Consider the following 17,556-nt stretch of genomic DNA (forward strand, 5'->3'; position numbering starts at 1 on the left):
ACGGGAAATTAAAAATGAAATATAATCATAGTGCAACAAATTTTAGTCAATTACAAATTCATTATATGAAATCTTCTATTTTCGATCTGACAGGTGTCTGCAACCTGCCAATAGGAGATTTAAATGTATAATGGGATACGATTTGAATATGCTGCGACAAGTGTATATCTCGATCAAACATTTGTCTCAAAAGTTGTGTGCGTTCGGTACATATTTTATTTCTGAGTCTATTTATATCTCGTGGGACTCGGTTAGGTGACCTTCCGCAGATAACATCAAATTATGCATGGGACACATGTATATATATATATATATATATATATATATATATATATGAATTTATATCGATATATGTTTATACATATATCAGAGATTTGCATGATTTTTTTTTAAATTCACAGTCACAGTCAAAACAATTTATGAGAATGTTTTGTTGAAAATAATTGATTAGTACTATATGAATTATTAGTATATTCATAGTAAAATTATGAGAATCGGCATGAAATTACATGTGCAATAATTAATTATTTAATAATTAATAAAATCTTCAATTTGTCCATATTGTTTCCTACTCAGAAAATATATGTTATTGTAATTTCATAAATAGTCAATCAGAATATTTCCAAAAAATTAATTTTGAAAAAATTAATTATTTTACTCCAAAAGTTCCACTTTTCTTTTTCTGCTAATCTAATTTATATATATACATACAGCTTTGGGGGCATCCATAAATCACGTAAACGATTTTTGGACCCCTCCTCTACTGGTGATACGTGATGATATTTAAAATTACTCCCCCATCTCCTCAAAGAAACAGAAAAAATGTAAAAAAAATTAAATTATTTTGAAAAATTTTGGATTTTTTCTAATTCAGATAAAAATAAAAACATGTGCTATCTTACTATTTCCCCCTCTCCCACGTGATATTTTATTTTTTTTAATCAAATCCCTCCCTACCTTTTCAACCTGACGTGATCAATCGACCACCCCTTCACAAAATCGATAGAATATAAGACAAAAGTATTAAAATAAAAAAAATAGCTAAATTTTACGAAAATTTCGAAAAACAAATATATTTGACCCTATACAAGAGTAAAACCAAGAACTAGGTATAGTGATGCAGTTCTTTACTGTAATGAATTGTTCATACAACATAAAATAGAATGTTAGATTTAAATCAAATTAAAATGTACCCAATCGGATACCAATTAAATTCCAATAGGAATCTCGGACCAAATCCAAAAAATACTTTACGTATAATTTTTTTTGTCAATTAAAACTTTTTGATTATATAATGTATGATAATGAATAATGTTAGTACACTATATAACTATAAAAACAATCGATTGACCCAAAAACTATTATTAGCATTCTCAGAATACAAAAGATCTGTCTAAAACAGTGTGACTATCAAATGGCGTGAAAAATTGTGAACATGTGGTTTTGATTTGAAACAGATAAAATCCATTAGATAATTCAAAAATCACATACAAGAGTTAAAAAAAATACTTTTGGAATACTGGATAATATCTCATATTTTTAGATTCTTATTATTAATTTATAAAAGATTAATCCAATATTAATTAGCAGATTTAGGAGGATGGCTCACAGGAACAACAATGGTGAATTTAAGAATTTGAACCCAAAATCTTGTTGTTGCAAGATTAGAGACTCAACCGCAGCTTCACGAACACCCCTAACTTATTTTTAAAAATACCATTTATCATATTTATTATGATCTTTGATCATTATACACAGAGAATGAATGTACTTGTGAAATTAAGCAATTTATATCATTTTGGCACGCTTTAACATATGATTTTAAATTGCAGTTTTATTGGATTCATCATCTCTTGTCTCAATCAAATAAATAGTTTGCAACTTTAAGTATTCTGTCTGCACCCAAAACATTCCTGTATGTTTCGTTTCAAAATCTTTGAAGTTTCCTAAAATATGCTCTCGATCATAAACAAAAAAGTCGATGTGATCTTATTGTTTAAACGCAGAAATGTTTACACTATCGATTTGGTTAGTTCGTTAGATCGTTTCTGGCGATTTGTTTGTTCGATGTAAACATTATAAATCATGATATTTATTTTCTTAATTATTCAAATTTGGAACACCCATATTATGAACCAACTGACCGCCTTGTAGACCACAATGATGGTTTCTCAAAATAGTAAATGTTTACTGAATTCTTGTGACTTTACTTCGAATGAAATTTAAGACGATTGTCGTGCTGTTTAATAACGGACATAATATATTTGGTTTTGTTTATTTATAGAACAAAATAGGATTATATGCTTTGCAAGCAAAAATTACGAACGAATTCTATCTTATATTATAGAACATTACTAGAAACAACACAACTTTACCTACTGACTCAACGAACTCAATAAACAATAGTAACTCTGAAAACAATACTAACAATAAATGTAATGACTTAACAGAACTTAAAAACATGATTAAAATATTGACAGAACAAATGGGCATAATGCTTAATTTACTAACAACAATTTTATCTAATAAAAAATAATTATGTCTATGCAACTAACAATTTGCATATGGAACTCGAACGGCTTGAGCAATCATGTCCATGAACTCAAACAATTTTTAACTACCAATGACGTAGACATTATGCTAATTTCCGAGACGCATTTTACCGAGACAAATCACAATATTCGTTTTCCTAATTATCACACATATACCACGAATCACCCGGACGACAGACCTCACGGTGGCACTGCCATTATCATAAAGTCAAACATAAGACATTACGAGACAGAACCTTTTTATACTGACTACATACAATCGACAAATGTTTTAATTGACCTAATGACTCACAAAATTACAGTATCGGCAATCTATTGTCCGCCAAGGCACATTATTACTGAAAATCAGTTTACAACTTTTTTTACCAGCCTTGGAAATTTGTTTATTGCGGGAGGTGATTATAACGCAAAGCACACATTTTGGGGATCTAGACTAATAACACCTAGAGGCCGTCAATTGTATAATACAATAAATAATAATAATCTTCGGACATTTTCTACGGGTGAGCCCACATACTGGCCAACTGATTTGAACAAAATTCCAGACCTCCTCGATTTTTTTGTAGCCAAAAATATTAAAAACGAGAGTGTTGAAATAAATTCAAGTCTGGATCTCAGTTCTGATCATTCACCAGTAATTCTTAAATACTCCACTAATACTCCAACCAAAGTCATGAGTTCGCTTACAAACAAATTTACCGATTGGCTTCTTTTCCAAGAATACATCGAAGACACCATTAACTGTAATATTCCATTAAAAAGTGAGAATGATTTGAATATCGGTATCAACAACTTCACAAATACATTAATTGCAGCAGCTAAAATATCGACTCCTATTCTAAATCACAATCACAGTCACTCTGTGCCCATAGATATTAAAAAAATCATTGCACAGAAAAGGAAATTAAGAAGAATTTGGCAAATAACTAGATCACCCGAAGATAAAAGAAAATTTAACAGTGCATGCAGAAACCTGAAAAATTTAATAATAAATTATAAAAATGTTTCTTTTGAAAACTACTTACATAATCTTTCTGCAAGTAGTGAAACAAATTATTCTCTTTGGAAAGCAACCAAAAAATTGAAAAGACCAATTGTACCAATTCCTCCTTTAAGAAAAACAGACGGTTCATGGGCAAGAAGTCCAGAAGAAAAAACTAATGCATTCGCCGAACACCTGCGCCTCACATTTCAGCCATTTTCACGTAAATGCAACTCTAATGATGAACAATTCATTTATGATTTTCTTCAGGATTCACCGTCGCTAGTGACTCATGATGTTAATCGTTTTACTGCGGCTGAAGTAACCCAAGAAATTGCAAAAGCAAATTCTAGAAAATCACCTGGACCAGACCGGATTTCTATTAAAATGCTTAAAGAACTTTCAAGAAAAGCTATTAGAATGCTCACAATAATATATAACTCTATACTGAGAATGAAAACTTTTCCGCAGTCTTGGAAAAGAGCTAAAATAATCCTTATAGTGAAACCAGGTAAAGACCCTTATCTATTATCTTCCTACCGGCCGATAAGTTTATTGTCTTGCATATCGAAAATATTTGAAAAGCTAATTCTTCAACGGATTAAAATAATCCTACAAGAACAAAGTTTTATTCCGAACCATCAATTTGGGTTTCGCGACAAACATTCAACAATTGAGCAAGTTCACAGAATAATAAACGTAATTAACAATGCGCTGCATAATAAAGAGTACTGTTCTGCGGCTTTTTTGGATCTCAAGCAGGCATTTGACAAAGTATGGCATACCGGATTAATGTATAAAGTTAAAAGATGTTTACCAGATTCTTTATTCCTATTAATAAAATCCTATTTACAAAATAGAAACTTTTTTGTCAGCATCGCCGATACGGACTCAAATATTACCAAAATTAATTCTGGAGTGCCTCAAGGGAGTGTCCTCGCCCCAACACTATTTTTAATTTTTACAGCTGATTTTCCAACTTCAACTGACACGAGTTTAGCCACATTTGCTGATGATACGTGCATCATCGCCACAAACAAAGATCCGACTGCAGCTTCCAACAGCCTTCAGCACCATCTCAGCTTAGCTGAGAAATGGTTTTCGTTGTGGAGGATAGAAGTAAATAGCACAAAATCAGCTCATATAACTTTCACGCTTCGCACCCAAACTTGCCCAGCAGTTGTACTCAACGATGAAATTATTCCGTCCAAAGAATCAATAAAGTATCTCGGCATTCACTTAGATAGGAAACTCAACTGGAAAGTACACATAAAGAACAAAAAACAACAAATAGATCTAATCTTCAAAAATTATTATTGGCTCTTAAACAGAAAATCAGAATTATCAACTTACAACAAATTACTTATATATAAGGCTGTGATCAAACCCGTGTGGACCTACGGATTACAACTTTGGGGTACTGCTAAAAAGAGCAATTTAAACATAATACAACGAGCACAAAACAAATTCCTGCGGCAAATATTAAACGCTCCTCACTACACGCCAACATGGATTCTCCACAAAGACACGGGTATACCTACAATTCAAGAACATATATCAATGTTTGCCTGTAATTATAAGAATAGAATTGACGCACATCCAAACCAACTAGCATGCAACTTATACCAGGAAGGCCAGCCGACCAGGCTCAAAAGGAAAATACCTCGAGATTTATTATAGTTTATTTTTATATTTATATTTTTTTCTCTATATTTGTCTTTAGTTTTTTCTTTTTTATATATTAACTATAGTAGATACACCACTGGGCGTATGTGCTAATTTGTAAACAACCAATTGTAAACACTTGTCAGCATTCTCTGCTAAATATAATTATTTTTATAGATTGCAGAATAAAAATAAAATAAAAAAAAAAAAAAAAAAAAAATATTATAGAACATTAAATATAATAACTAACCAACCAGGTGTTTTGTATTAACTCTTATATTGTTGAACAAAATATGATGAATTATGATTATTGATAGTATTTTTTATAAAATATCAAATTAAATCTAGGCATAAGAATAATGAGAACCCTTTGTCTTTCTTAACTTAACATCCTGCACCCATTTTTTATTTTCACTACATAATATCATTGCTGAATATATTTTCTTCTTTAATCTTTTTTCTGATTATTACATGAAGAAAACATTGAGTTTCATATTTATAGTGATATAAGTCCAGAATTTACTTTAATTGGCGGGCTCTCACAAACTAATCCAATGTTTTCGCCAGCTTAATATCAAGCAGTAGATCTCAAGTGAAAATGACCCTTTTTGTGGCCGACTTGCATGTAAGAGGTACGAATCCCTTTTTATACACTGTACTGTGTATAAAAATGCACCCAAACTCTGTACTTTCATATTGTTAAAAAAAAATTAATAACTGAAGCAAGATTCATATTGTATGGAACTATAAAATTCTTATTGGATAAAATCTACCACTATTCTTATTGTATCAAACTATATGATTATTTCTTATTCTTATTGGATAAAATCTACCAAGATTCTTATTGTATCAAACTATAAGATTCTTATTGGATAAAATCTACCATCAACGCTAGACAACAAAACAAAGAGAAACTACGTCAGAAAGGAACCAGTTTTTTGTTTAATATTTTCATATTCGGGATAGGTAGTGCGATAAAAAATAGAAATAAAAATATTTTGTCGAAACCAAATTACCTCTTAATTGATCGGACTAGAGACTCACGAAAACATCTGGATAAAATGAATATCGGTTAAAAATTCATCTCATTTTTTTATCATACGAATAACAAATGATACCACTACGTGAGATTTAGAAATGGAATTCACACAGGTTTACAATTCACACACATAGCTATAATACTAATTTATTTTGACATATTTTTGAAGTGAATTTCTGAATTAGAACAGTTGACAGGAAGGCAACACATGGGTACTTTTTAGATTTCACCTAACCAAGTCAAAAAAGTTAACCGACAAGAAAAAAGAAACAATTAATTAATTTTATCTATATCTTAATTTTTATAATAATGTTTAATATTATTACTATTGTTATTCTTGTTATAATATAACAAGATCAGCCATTTTTAAATTAATTTGTCAAATTTTCAAAGTGATTTTTTGAAGTTAGAACAATTGACAGGCAGGCAACATAACGCCAAAGGGGTACTTTTTAGATGTCAAAAAGACAAGAATTAAGAAGAAAACAATTAATATATTTTACCTACATCATACTTTTTTACTTATTTGATATTATATAAGACCACCTTTAACTTATTTTAACAAAATTTACAAAATTGTTTTTTGAAATTTACAAATAACAGGGCGGCAACAGAATAACACCAAGGGGGCACCATTCAGATTTTATCTAACGTATCTAACCATGTCAAAAAAGATAACCGGCAAGAATAAAGAAATAATTAATTAATTTTATCTGCATCTTAATTTTCAATATATTTATAATAATGTTTAATATATTATATAGAACAAGATCAGCCATCTTTAATTTATTTTGACAAATTTTCAAATTTGAAGTTAGAACAATTGACAGGTAGGCAACATAACACCAAAGGGGTACATTTTAGATTTACAAGAAAATATACAGGAAAAAATAGTAAAAATACAAGAAAAAACGAAACAATTAATTAATTTTACCCACATGTTTGATATTATATAAGATCACTAATTTTAATTTAATTTAACAAAATTTAAATAGCGTATTGTTGAAGATTGCCATTGGCAGAAAGACAACAAAATAACACCAAAGGGGCACCTTTTAGATTTTAACTAACCACGTGGAAAAAGTTAACCCGGCAAGAAGAAAGAAACAGTTCATTAATTTTATTTACATCCTAATTTTTATAATAATTTCTAATATATTATATAAAACAAGGTCAGCCATCTTTAATTTAAGTTGACAAATTTTCAAATTTGAAGTTAGAACAATTGACAGGCAGACAACATGACACCAAAAGGGTACATTTTAAATTTACAAGAAAATATACAGGAAAAAATAGTAAAAATACAAAAACAAAACAAAACTATTAATTAATTTTACCTCGACATATTTGCTATTATATAAGATCACCACTTTTAATTTAATTTAACAAAATTTACATAGCGATTTTTTGGAAGTACAACAATTGACAAGAAGGCAACAAAGGGGTACCATTAGAGTCTAATTAGAAATTTCCTAATGTCAAAAAGATTGGCAGAAAAAAACAAAATAATCAAATGAATTTCACAAGATAAAGTATTTTTGACAACAATCGTATCTTTATTTAAATATTTATCAATATAACTTTAGAAACTTATAAATAGATTAATCGAAATGTATAAACAAACAAACACACGTTCCGGGCGTATCAGTAATAATCTAATTATCAAAATTTTAATTACGCTTTATCAGATGTTTGTGGAAATAAATTACACGAAAATAAAAATAATCCATTATTTATAGATTATTGGTATCGGTTAAATGTGTTGTATCAATTTCGCAAAATGATAAATGAGAAGAAACTTACTGTTAAAAATGCCGGAAAGAATTGAAGTATCCAAAGTTGGTAATCCTACACTGTAACCACACTAATTAATTTTCACTTTATATTTTTGCAAATTAGGCTATTTCGCCTCAAACACAATTTGTTATGAATTGTTTTATTACCACGTTTTCAAAATTAAAACAAGTTAATAGTCTGTATCGACACAAACACTTCAATAAAATTTATTATAATAACCAACATCAATCGTTAAAATTAAACCATAAAACAACGCGTGCAATTTCCTAACCTATAAAAATTGTAAACAAAATCCACGATGTATGCAATATCAACAGGTGGCACTCCTCAATAAAAACAGTATTAAAACACTTCTAAATTTTTAATTTACACCGAACAATTAATAACATTATCACTAAACTATTGACTGAACTTTTGACTATGTTTGTTGCTGCTTAAAAATCTTTTTAATTCAATTATTTCATTTATATATTCCGACGTGTAATGGCGCCCGACTTGTACGAGGTGCGCAGTGCGACTGCTTGGCAGAAACTGAATGCATGGTAATGGGATTACTCCCTTACTGGGGTATGGGAAACGCACTATAAATAACATCGTCATTATTAAACATTATTGCACTTAATAAACTGGTCGTTTAATACACACAACAATACACAAAAAATAATTCATTACCAAATATTATTCATAATTTCAAATATTTCACTTTAAATAATTCACCACTAGTCTTTTATCCTCTTTCTGTCAATGTATTCCTTTCATGAGAGAAAGAGACGACGAATGCGCTTGTATGCTACAATACGACACGTGAATATCGTGGTCCGTGCTGGATTAACAATACAACAGTTTAGCCTATTTACATAATAAAAAATGATTTAAATATTTAACTCATGATATGTCAAACACGTTTTAGTTTCAAATATTAATAGCAATATTATTAACAATTATAATGCACAACGGAATTTTTTACGTTATTAATGATATTTGGTGGTATTTGCCGGTTGCCACGTGGTTTCAACTATCATTGATATCAAATTTTATATACCACTTTACAGTAAATATTAAAAATACACCATGAGGCATTTATTTTTTGATCCCCAAAGTGTGTACCGATGGAACACAAAATTACAATAAATAATTACAAAAGCCGCCTCGAGGATCATCCAAACCCACTTGCCGAAGAACTACAACACAACACTACCGGGGGGATTAATAAGAAATTTAAAAATATAAAGCATATTACATTAAAATATATCAATTTCCAAAATCTCTGATAATGAAAGAATGAGCGAACCAAACGATTTTGTATTTTTAAAGTCATTCTTTCCTACAAATTTACTTATTATCTATTTCAGGGCAGGTGTACAAATTACTATGTTATAAATAAGTAAATGAATAAAAAAAAATTTCTTGAGCTTACCCGTGGTCTTTGTTTATAGATTTGTTCCTACAACCACAAGATTCCAGGTTCTATTTCCGTCCCTGACAGCTTGATATCAAGCAGTAGTGACATATCAAGCAATAGCTTTACGGGATATTTCTGAAATATATTAAAATCCACTTACTATATTGAATAATATAGAAATATTAACCATTTCAGCTATATAATACTTGAGCTTGTCCTTGGTTCTTCAGTTATACCTTTACTTTTGCAATCACAAGGTTTCAGGTTCTAATTCCATCCCTGCTAGCTTGATATCAAGCAGTAATAACATCAGCTTGTGCAAATAAATCTAGATATACTTCAAAGTAAAAATAGCTTTTTTGCTCATTTCTGCAATATACTAAAATCCATTTACTATATAGAATAATAAAAAAATATTAACCATTTCAGCTATATAACTCTTGGTTCTTGAGTGAAATCCTTGGTCTTCAGTTATAGCTTTGGTCTTAAAACCACAAAGATCCAGGTTCTATCACCGTCTCTGGCAGCTTGATATCAAGCAGTAGTGATATCAGTTTTTACTTGTGCAATATAATCTAAATATGATTCCAAGTAAAAATACCTTTTCGAGATATTTCTGCAAAATACTAAATTCCATGCACCATATTAAAGAATAAAAAAATATTCACATGAATAGACAATAATTTCTTGAGCTTGCCCATGTTTTTTTTGTTATAGCCTTGCTTTTTCATCCGCAAGGAACTAGGTTCTATTCCCGCCTATTAATATCAAGCAGTAGTCATATCAGTTTCCAATTGTGTATATAAATCTAAAAACAATTGCAAGTAACAATAGTCTTTTAGTGCATTGCATGCGGTAATACGGGCATCAACTCACTGTTTGTAATATTTCTAATAATAATATCATCATAAAGGCCAAAGACAACCATTGGGTTGCCTTCTATTGATGCTGCTAATATTAGAACAAAGACATCACAACAGCTTATAGAATGCTAAAAATAGTTCCTGTTCAAGTAACAATGTAATATTTTTTTATTTTTATACAATAATTTGTACTCCTATTCTAAAATAACAGCAAGTAACTATAATGCAGCAGGAATAAAAATAGGTATTAAAAATACATATTTCTTAAATGCTAAATTCATTATTACCATTAGAAGATTCTAGGTTTTACTCCTCTCTCAGGCAGCTCGATATCAAGCAGTAATGATCAGTTTCTACTTGAAAATATAGACCTAACTAAGATTCCAAGTAGAAAAAGACTTGAACATTGTTCAACAAATCAAGTCAAATATCAATATTAGTTATAATCTTATGATGATCTCATCACAAAGGCAAAGGACAACCATGGGGTTGTCTTCTATTGATGCTAAAGTTATATGACATATAATAATAATATAAATATATTATATTTCTTAGAATCTAAATTCGTGATATCCATCGAAGGTCTTATCTTATACTCGAGTCCCGGACAACTTCATATCAAGCAGTAGTGATATCAGTCCCACATGAAAATATTGGTCTGAAAATGATTCCAAGTGCAAAAGCCTTCTAGGAAATGGCTTCTTAAATTATGGGTTGCGACCGCATTTGGGGTCAAAAACAAACTCGCTATCATAAATGGGGTCATCAAAAAAATTTGCTATCATAAATGGGGTTGCGAATCTCAGAAGTTTGAGAAGTCCTGTTTTATGCCTTTGCAGTAAAATATCCCAACAGTTTTGAATTTTTTTTAAATCTAATAAGAACCTTACTAGAATCTTGTGGACAACCACTGGATCGCCTTTTCATAATGCTAGGTTTTAGAAATTATATACAATAGTTCATAAAACAGTAAGAATAATTCCTTACTTATGAAAAATTAAGTTATTTGTTAACTGCGTAATACCACCAGAAATGATTATTTAAATTTATTCTTATATTCTCAGCAATGGAAAAATTGCATAAGAAATATGAATTATTATTCGATGAATGTTTGAGAGAAAAATCAATTTTTGCTCAACTAATACAAATTTTAAGTGACAAAAAACATATTGTGTGGACGCCCATTTATCACTTTTCAAATAAATAGTTTGTATATTTGAACAGATTATGCAAACAGTTACAAATCTTTGATATTGCGCCACATGCTTCGGAATATTCACATACCCAAACATATTAAAATCGATATATATATATATATATATATATATATATATATATATATATATAGTTAATTAAAAATTGTGATCACATATTTTATTATTAGTTGCACAATTCATATGTTTTAGATCTATTTTTAACGTAGACGCTATTAGGTCATGATTTAAAAAGATATTGAGGTATAAGTTTTTGGTGTAATTAAATTATGATATATATATATATATATATATATTCAGTTAATAGTATGAAGCCCTTATCAAGTTTCAAAAAATGGCTTTTAAATTTTTGAAATGAGTGCAACGTTGAACATAGGGTAGGTCAAAGTTTGGCCATTATTTTTTAGTTTTCGGTATGGGAAGTTCCAGCAATTTGCCTTAAAGCACAATGCCATGCACCACTAGCTTTATTTTTTAACTTCCCGTAGGGTAAGTTATAGTAATCGCAAAAACATCGAAAATGAAAATTTTAATAAATCTTTACGTTTCAAAGGTTTCTGAATATTTGGCATACCTTAAAAAAATGAATGTATGTGTGTGTATGTGTGTGTGTGCGTGTGTGTGTGTGCGGATACAAATTTTCGTCGACGATTTCGGGAACACCGATCAACCGATTTAAATAATTCAAAAAACATTCGATTCGTACTGATAAGGAGATTATTTTTTGGCAGGTCTAGCCGTTCCGAAGATACGGAGCAAAATGTGCCAAGAACGGTAACACGGTTTTTAAGAGAACGGAGCGTCCGATTTAAGTAATTCAAAAAACATTTTACTTGTATGAACAAAATGGTAAAATTTTGTAAAGGAAGGTCCAGCGTCTCCGGAGATCCAATAAAAAAAGGAAAAAAATATATATAAAATGATTAAGGAAATATAAAATAGACATATGGACATCCTATTATCAGATATTTTATAAAGATTATAATAATAAGTACAAATTTTGTGTACATTTATATGGGTTCCGTACCACTGTTTACATGTAAGACGACTACGCAGCGCTTACGCGCTTTGATATTTTGACTCCAAATCAAGTATACAGCGCGATCGCTTATAAAAATGTTCAAGATTTTTTAAAAAAAATCAAGATAAAAAAAATTCAAGAAAGTCAAATTTTTTCAAAAATCTAACTTTTTCAAAGTTTTGCAAAGTTATTTTTAATAATTTAGTTTTCGGTACGGGAAGTTCCAGCAATTTGCCTTAAGGCACGATGCCATGCACCGCTAGATAAAAAAAGATTCAAGAAAGTCAAATTTTTTCAAAAATCTAACTTTTTCAAAGTTTTGCAAAGTTATTTTTAATAATTTAGTTTTCGGTACGGGAAGTTCCAGCAATTTGCCTTAAGGCACGATGCCATGCACCGCTAGATTGTTTTGCATATATTTATTGCTGATCAAAATTATCCATTATTTTTTCAGACAATATGCTGGTCTTTAAGCATTTAAAGAGTTTATCTTCAATGAGATATCTCCTTTTTTCATTTTTTGATAATTTATTAAAATCATATGCCCATTTTTTTTAAATCTTTGTAGGAGTAGGAGATTTCTCACTGAGTTCTCTTTGTAGGAGTAGGAGATTTCTGAACTGAATGTTTTTATTATAATTATTTTCACACTTCATTTTGTCTTGATTCTGATCTTAGTATTATTTTCCAAATTCGGGACTTTAAAAAATTAAGCAACAGATATCTAACTATTATCACGCCTTAAACAAACTATCACATTATCACAAGTAATTTCTCTTCAAGTTATTATTGCATTACTTAATATTAGTGTTAGGCTTAATATTTTCTTTTAGTGTAATTAATTTAATTACCATATGTTTCATCTAATGAGTATCTCTAATCCTATATCCAAAATACAAAAAAAACAGTTTTAATATCCTGTCTACTTGCATCGTTTCGATGGATGTTTATGAAACTGTTGGGTCATTCTGAAGATAAAAATGCACATAAAATCGTCGTCAGCATGTAGATGTCTGATGCATTACACATGTGCAGTAAATGAACATTTAGTGCATTTGTATTTTGTATTCCGTGTGCCATTCCGCAATTCTCGTATGATCAGAACATTATCAACAAGTTCTATTTTAAACTTTAAATAAGGAACAATCCATTTAATAATATGCACATTCGCAATGACAATGACGATGCACATCGAACGCCAGACAATAATTTTACTTGATATATGGTACTGAATCCACGGTAAATTTCAATAAATTGGCAAAGATATTAGATTCCTGATTACTTAGCACATGTTTATGAGTAACAAAACATGTTGGTGAAATATTGTTAAAACATGTTACAAACTTCTTCGCAAGTGAACATGAATTAATCTTAATTCATGATCACTCATGAATTAAAATCATGATTTAATTTTAACTTCTTCGCAAGTTATCATGAACTTTGTAATCAGTTTTTGTAGATTCTGGTCTAGAATTTAAAAAAAAATGTTAACTTGTCGGTAGGTCATGCGATTACGACATTATTCTACATTAATCATATATAAATATTTTTGAAGTAAAACTTCTTTAGGCGCGACTAGATTGTAAATCCGTAAAAATGCAACGGAAGTCCGTCACGCCGAACTGTTCATCATTAGCTCTCGATAAAATCATTTCAACACGGGTCGATTGTGATTAGTCGTCGTATGTCAATAGAGATCTGTCGTTGTATGCGTACCGGCATCAACATTGTTTGTGTACCGATATCAACAAAGAAATCGGCTTAGATAAATAAACATTTTAAAGTTACATCGTAGTACAAATATTGATTTAATTAAAAATGCCTGAATCAGAAGAATATTTTAGCCTGCTCCTTGAAAATAATAAAACAAATTAAGCATTTGTGCAGTGTAATCAACGTAAATTTATCGATTAGAAATTATTTCTATATTATTCGTGGTTTCTATGAATCTTTGAAGTTATTAAAATGAAAAATATTTTTTAGGCAAGGCAGATATTACAGCTGTTCAAAGAATAAGATTATATCGCCAGCGAAAAAGTAAAAAAAAATACAAGCATCAATGAATCTATGTTAATTTTAATTACATGAAGTTCTTTAAAAACAATTACGTGATGAGTAAAGTTGCGAAAACAATATTTGTTTGGGCGTTGTTTAACATAATCCACTGTGTGAACGAATATTATAGAATTTATTAATCAGCAATTACTTCATTTCTCTAATGAAGGTTCATTTCTAAATGCTAATTACAATGACAAACCGATCATGTCATATTTGAAGTATGACTTTAATTATATTATTGTTTTGAAATATTATACATATTTTTAATGCTATTATAAATATATAATTTATAATTTATCATTATATAAATGTGTATGATGGTTGACACTAATAAATATGTGCATCACAAGTGTTACCATATTACTAATACATTATTCAAAATCGTTATATGATGTATTTATTTTTACTTAAATGCCACCTTGTACAGTAGTAAATAAGTTTTACTTCAATCGTGTGCGAACCTTACGCGCACTCTTTTTTCTTCATATTATTTGAAAGACTAAAATTATGGGTCTGGTCAAGTGCCATTTTTAACTTTGTTAAAATATCTTTGTTTAAAAATCCATGGTATCTTTAAATATTTGAAAAAAATGGCAAAAACTTTGTTTAAAAATCCGTGGATCGATAAAAAGCTAAATTTTGTCTGATGTGAAAAAAGTGTACCTTATTTCTTCAATTTTTTTACGCATTTTTAAAATTTAACGACTTGTTGTAGGGCCTTTATATTTTAGTACGTTTTTAAGGCAGGATAGACCAAGAATTCAAGACCTCCATCATAAAAAGTTTCATAAAAATAATGGCAAAAATTACAAAAATTTGAAATAATTAAAACCATTTGAAACGCTAGACCGTGGCCACTGGAAATATAAACAATATAATATTATACTATACTATAATGTATACTATAAATGGAATTAATATTTCATTCATTTAATTTATTAGTAATTAATATAACATTAACAAAAATGCCTTGTGTAGTAAATATTTATCTTTAACAGAGAGTAACAAATAACTTGTAATTTAACATACATAAAGCATATATTATATCTTCAACAATAGGTACACAAATTGTATATAAACTAGGTAAATTTTTGTGCTTTTTTTCAAAAATCTTAAAGATAAAATATGTAAGTTCATAGTAATAGAAAAATATATATAATTCCTTATAAAATTAATAATAAGCTTGAACACATTGAAGATTTGGTTATTGATTTGACTTAGGGAAGGAAATACTAATAGTAATAAATCACTGATCCTCAGAATCTTTTATAGGAAATGTAAAAATATCTTTGAATTTTTACTACATTTACTGATTGGATTATGCACAAATTCTGTATATATATTATGTTATTTCAATATTGTTTATATTATTTTTTATGGTGTTATGGAAAGCGTAGTATAGTAGATGAAAAAGCGAAAATGAAGTATGAATTTTCTTTACAATTTCTAGGCACTCCAGTATTAATAATGCAAAAGAAATGTACATTTATCAGCGTAGTAAGTAGTTATTGCAAAGAGATATGTCTATAAAAATTTCACATTCACATATAATCATTAATAAATACAACAATAAAGAGATTTAAGTAAGTGCACAAGCCGTATGAGTCTTAATCTAATCTTAAAGTTTCTAAATTCTTAGAAAAATCTAACAGTTTCCAAAAGTAATTTTAAAAATTAGTATCAAACTAAAGGTTGGAAAAGTATTCGAGATTGTGTATTTTGAATTTTGGAGTTAAAAATATTCACTTTTATCAAATCTTTGGCTCTGTTGGTTGTTCGCACTGCGCAAAATTCAAATTTTATGCCTTTGACGATTTGGCACAGGTCTCATTGCAATCTGAAAGCCAATAAATGTCATTTTTGATATTGTTTTAATTGTTTACTTAATAATAACAATATGGTAATGTTGGCCAAAAATCCTGAATTTGATAAAGTCTATAAATACGACGCAAATATAACAGGCGATGCGACCTAATCATAAATTGAGGAACTAGAATTCAATTGGATGAAAGATTATGAAGTCAAAATTAAAACAGAGTAATGGATCCAAAAATGTATATGGATCAAAGAATAAAGAAGTATTTTTTAAGTTTATATAATATTTTAATATTATTTCAATTCTTATCCCAATTTAAAAAAAATAATACCAAATAAAGGGATCCACATTGCCCAATCTCCAAAATTACTAAACAAATGCATCTTTTTTATCCAATTCTTGCCCAACTATAAATTTCGATAAAGATCGTAGTTGAATAATAGTATTAGTATCAACCCTGTTTTTATGTGTCATTTCAAGAAACTTTTCCGAAGAAACCATAGCTCAGAAGTAAAAATCCAGCCAGCAAAATATTCAGTATAAATTTTCCTTCATATATTTAAACTTGCAGGAAAATCAGCTTCTCTCGTCTAAAGATTTATAGAAACTTTGAATGGTTTTAACATTAATAGTCCAAAGAAACCTCTTAAAATTGTATAGGCCTATAAAAAGTGGTTTAATTATTGGTTTGGAAGAGATATTAATTAATTAAAGCGCACAGTTTTAAACGTTCCCACCAACATAAATTATTTTTTGAAGTATATTTTACCCTATTCCCCGTAAAAATTAGAATTAAAATAATAAAGCAAATAAAACATTTGTGCCGTATACTAAACGTAAGTTCATTGAAATAATTTCTATATTATTCGTAGTTTCTATAATTTTTTTAAGTTATTAAATTGGAAAGTATTTTTTAGGCAAGACAGATATTACAGCTGTTCAAAGAATGAGATTATATCGCCAGCGAAAAAGTGAAAAAATATAATGAGTCAATGAATGTATGTTAATTTTAATTACATGAAGTTCTTCAAACACAATTATTACATGAAGAGTGAAATTGTGAAAACAATATTTCTTTAGGCGTTGTTTAACAGAATCCACTGTGTGAACGAATATTATAGAATTTATTAATCAGCAATTTCTTTAA

At 29.1% G+C, this 17,556-nt stretch overlaps 1 protein-coding gene across 1 annotated transcript in view; it reads right to left on the reverse strand.

The window, feature by feature from the left end:
* The window catches only part of LOC113383450, a 64,723-nt gene extending 56,498 nt beyond the window's left edge, over window positions 1–8,225 (reverse strand). The window contains exon 1 of the mRNA XM_026621715.1: window positions 8,042–8,225. The gene's annotated coding sequence lies outside the window, so the exon portion shown is untranslated. The remainder of the gene's footprint in view (window positions 1–8,041) is intronic.
* Window positions 8,226–17,556: the final 9,331 nt, after the last annotated feature.

This window comes from Ctenocephalides felis, unplaced genomic scaffold (genome assembly GCF_003426905.1).
Source record: "Ctenocephalides felis isolate EL2017-DRISC unplaced genomic scaffold, ASM342690v1 CF-g0.4_SCAFFOLD_03570, whole genome shotgun sequence".
Classification (NCBI taxonomy): domain Eukaryota; kingdom Metazoa; phylum Arthropoda; class Insecta; order Siphonaptera; family Pulicidae; genus Ctenocephalides; species Ctenocephalides felis.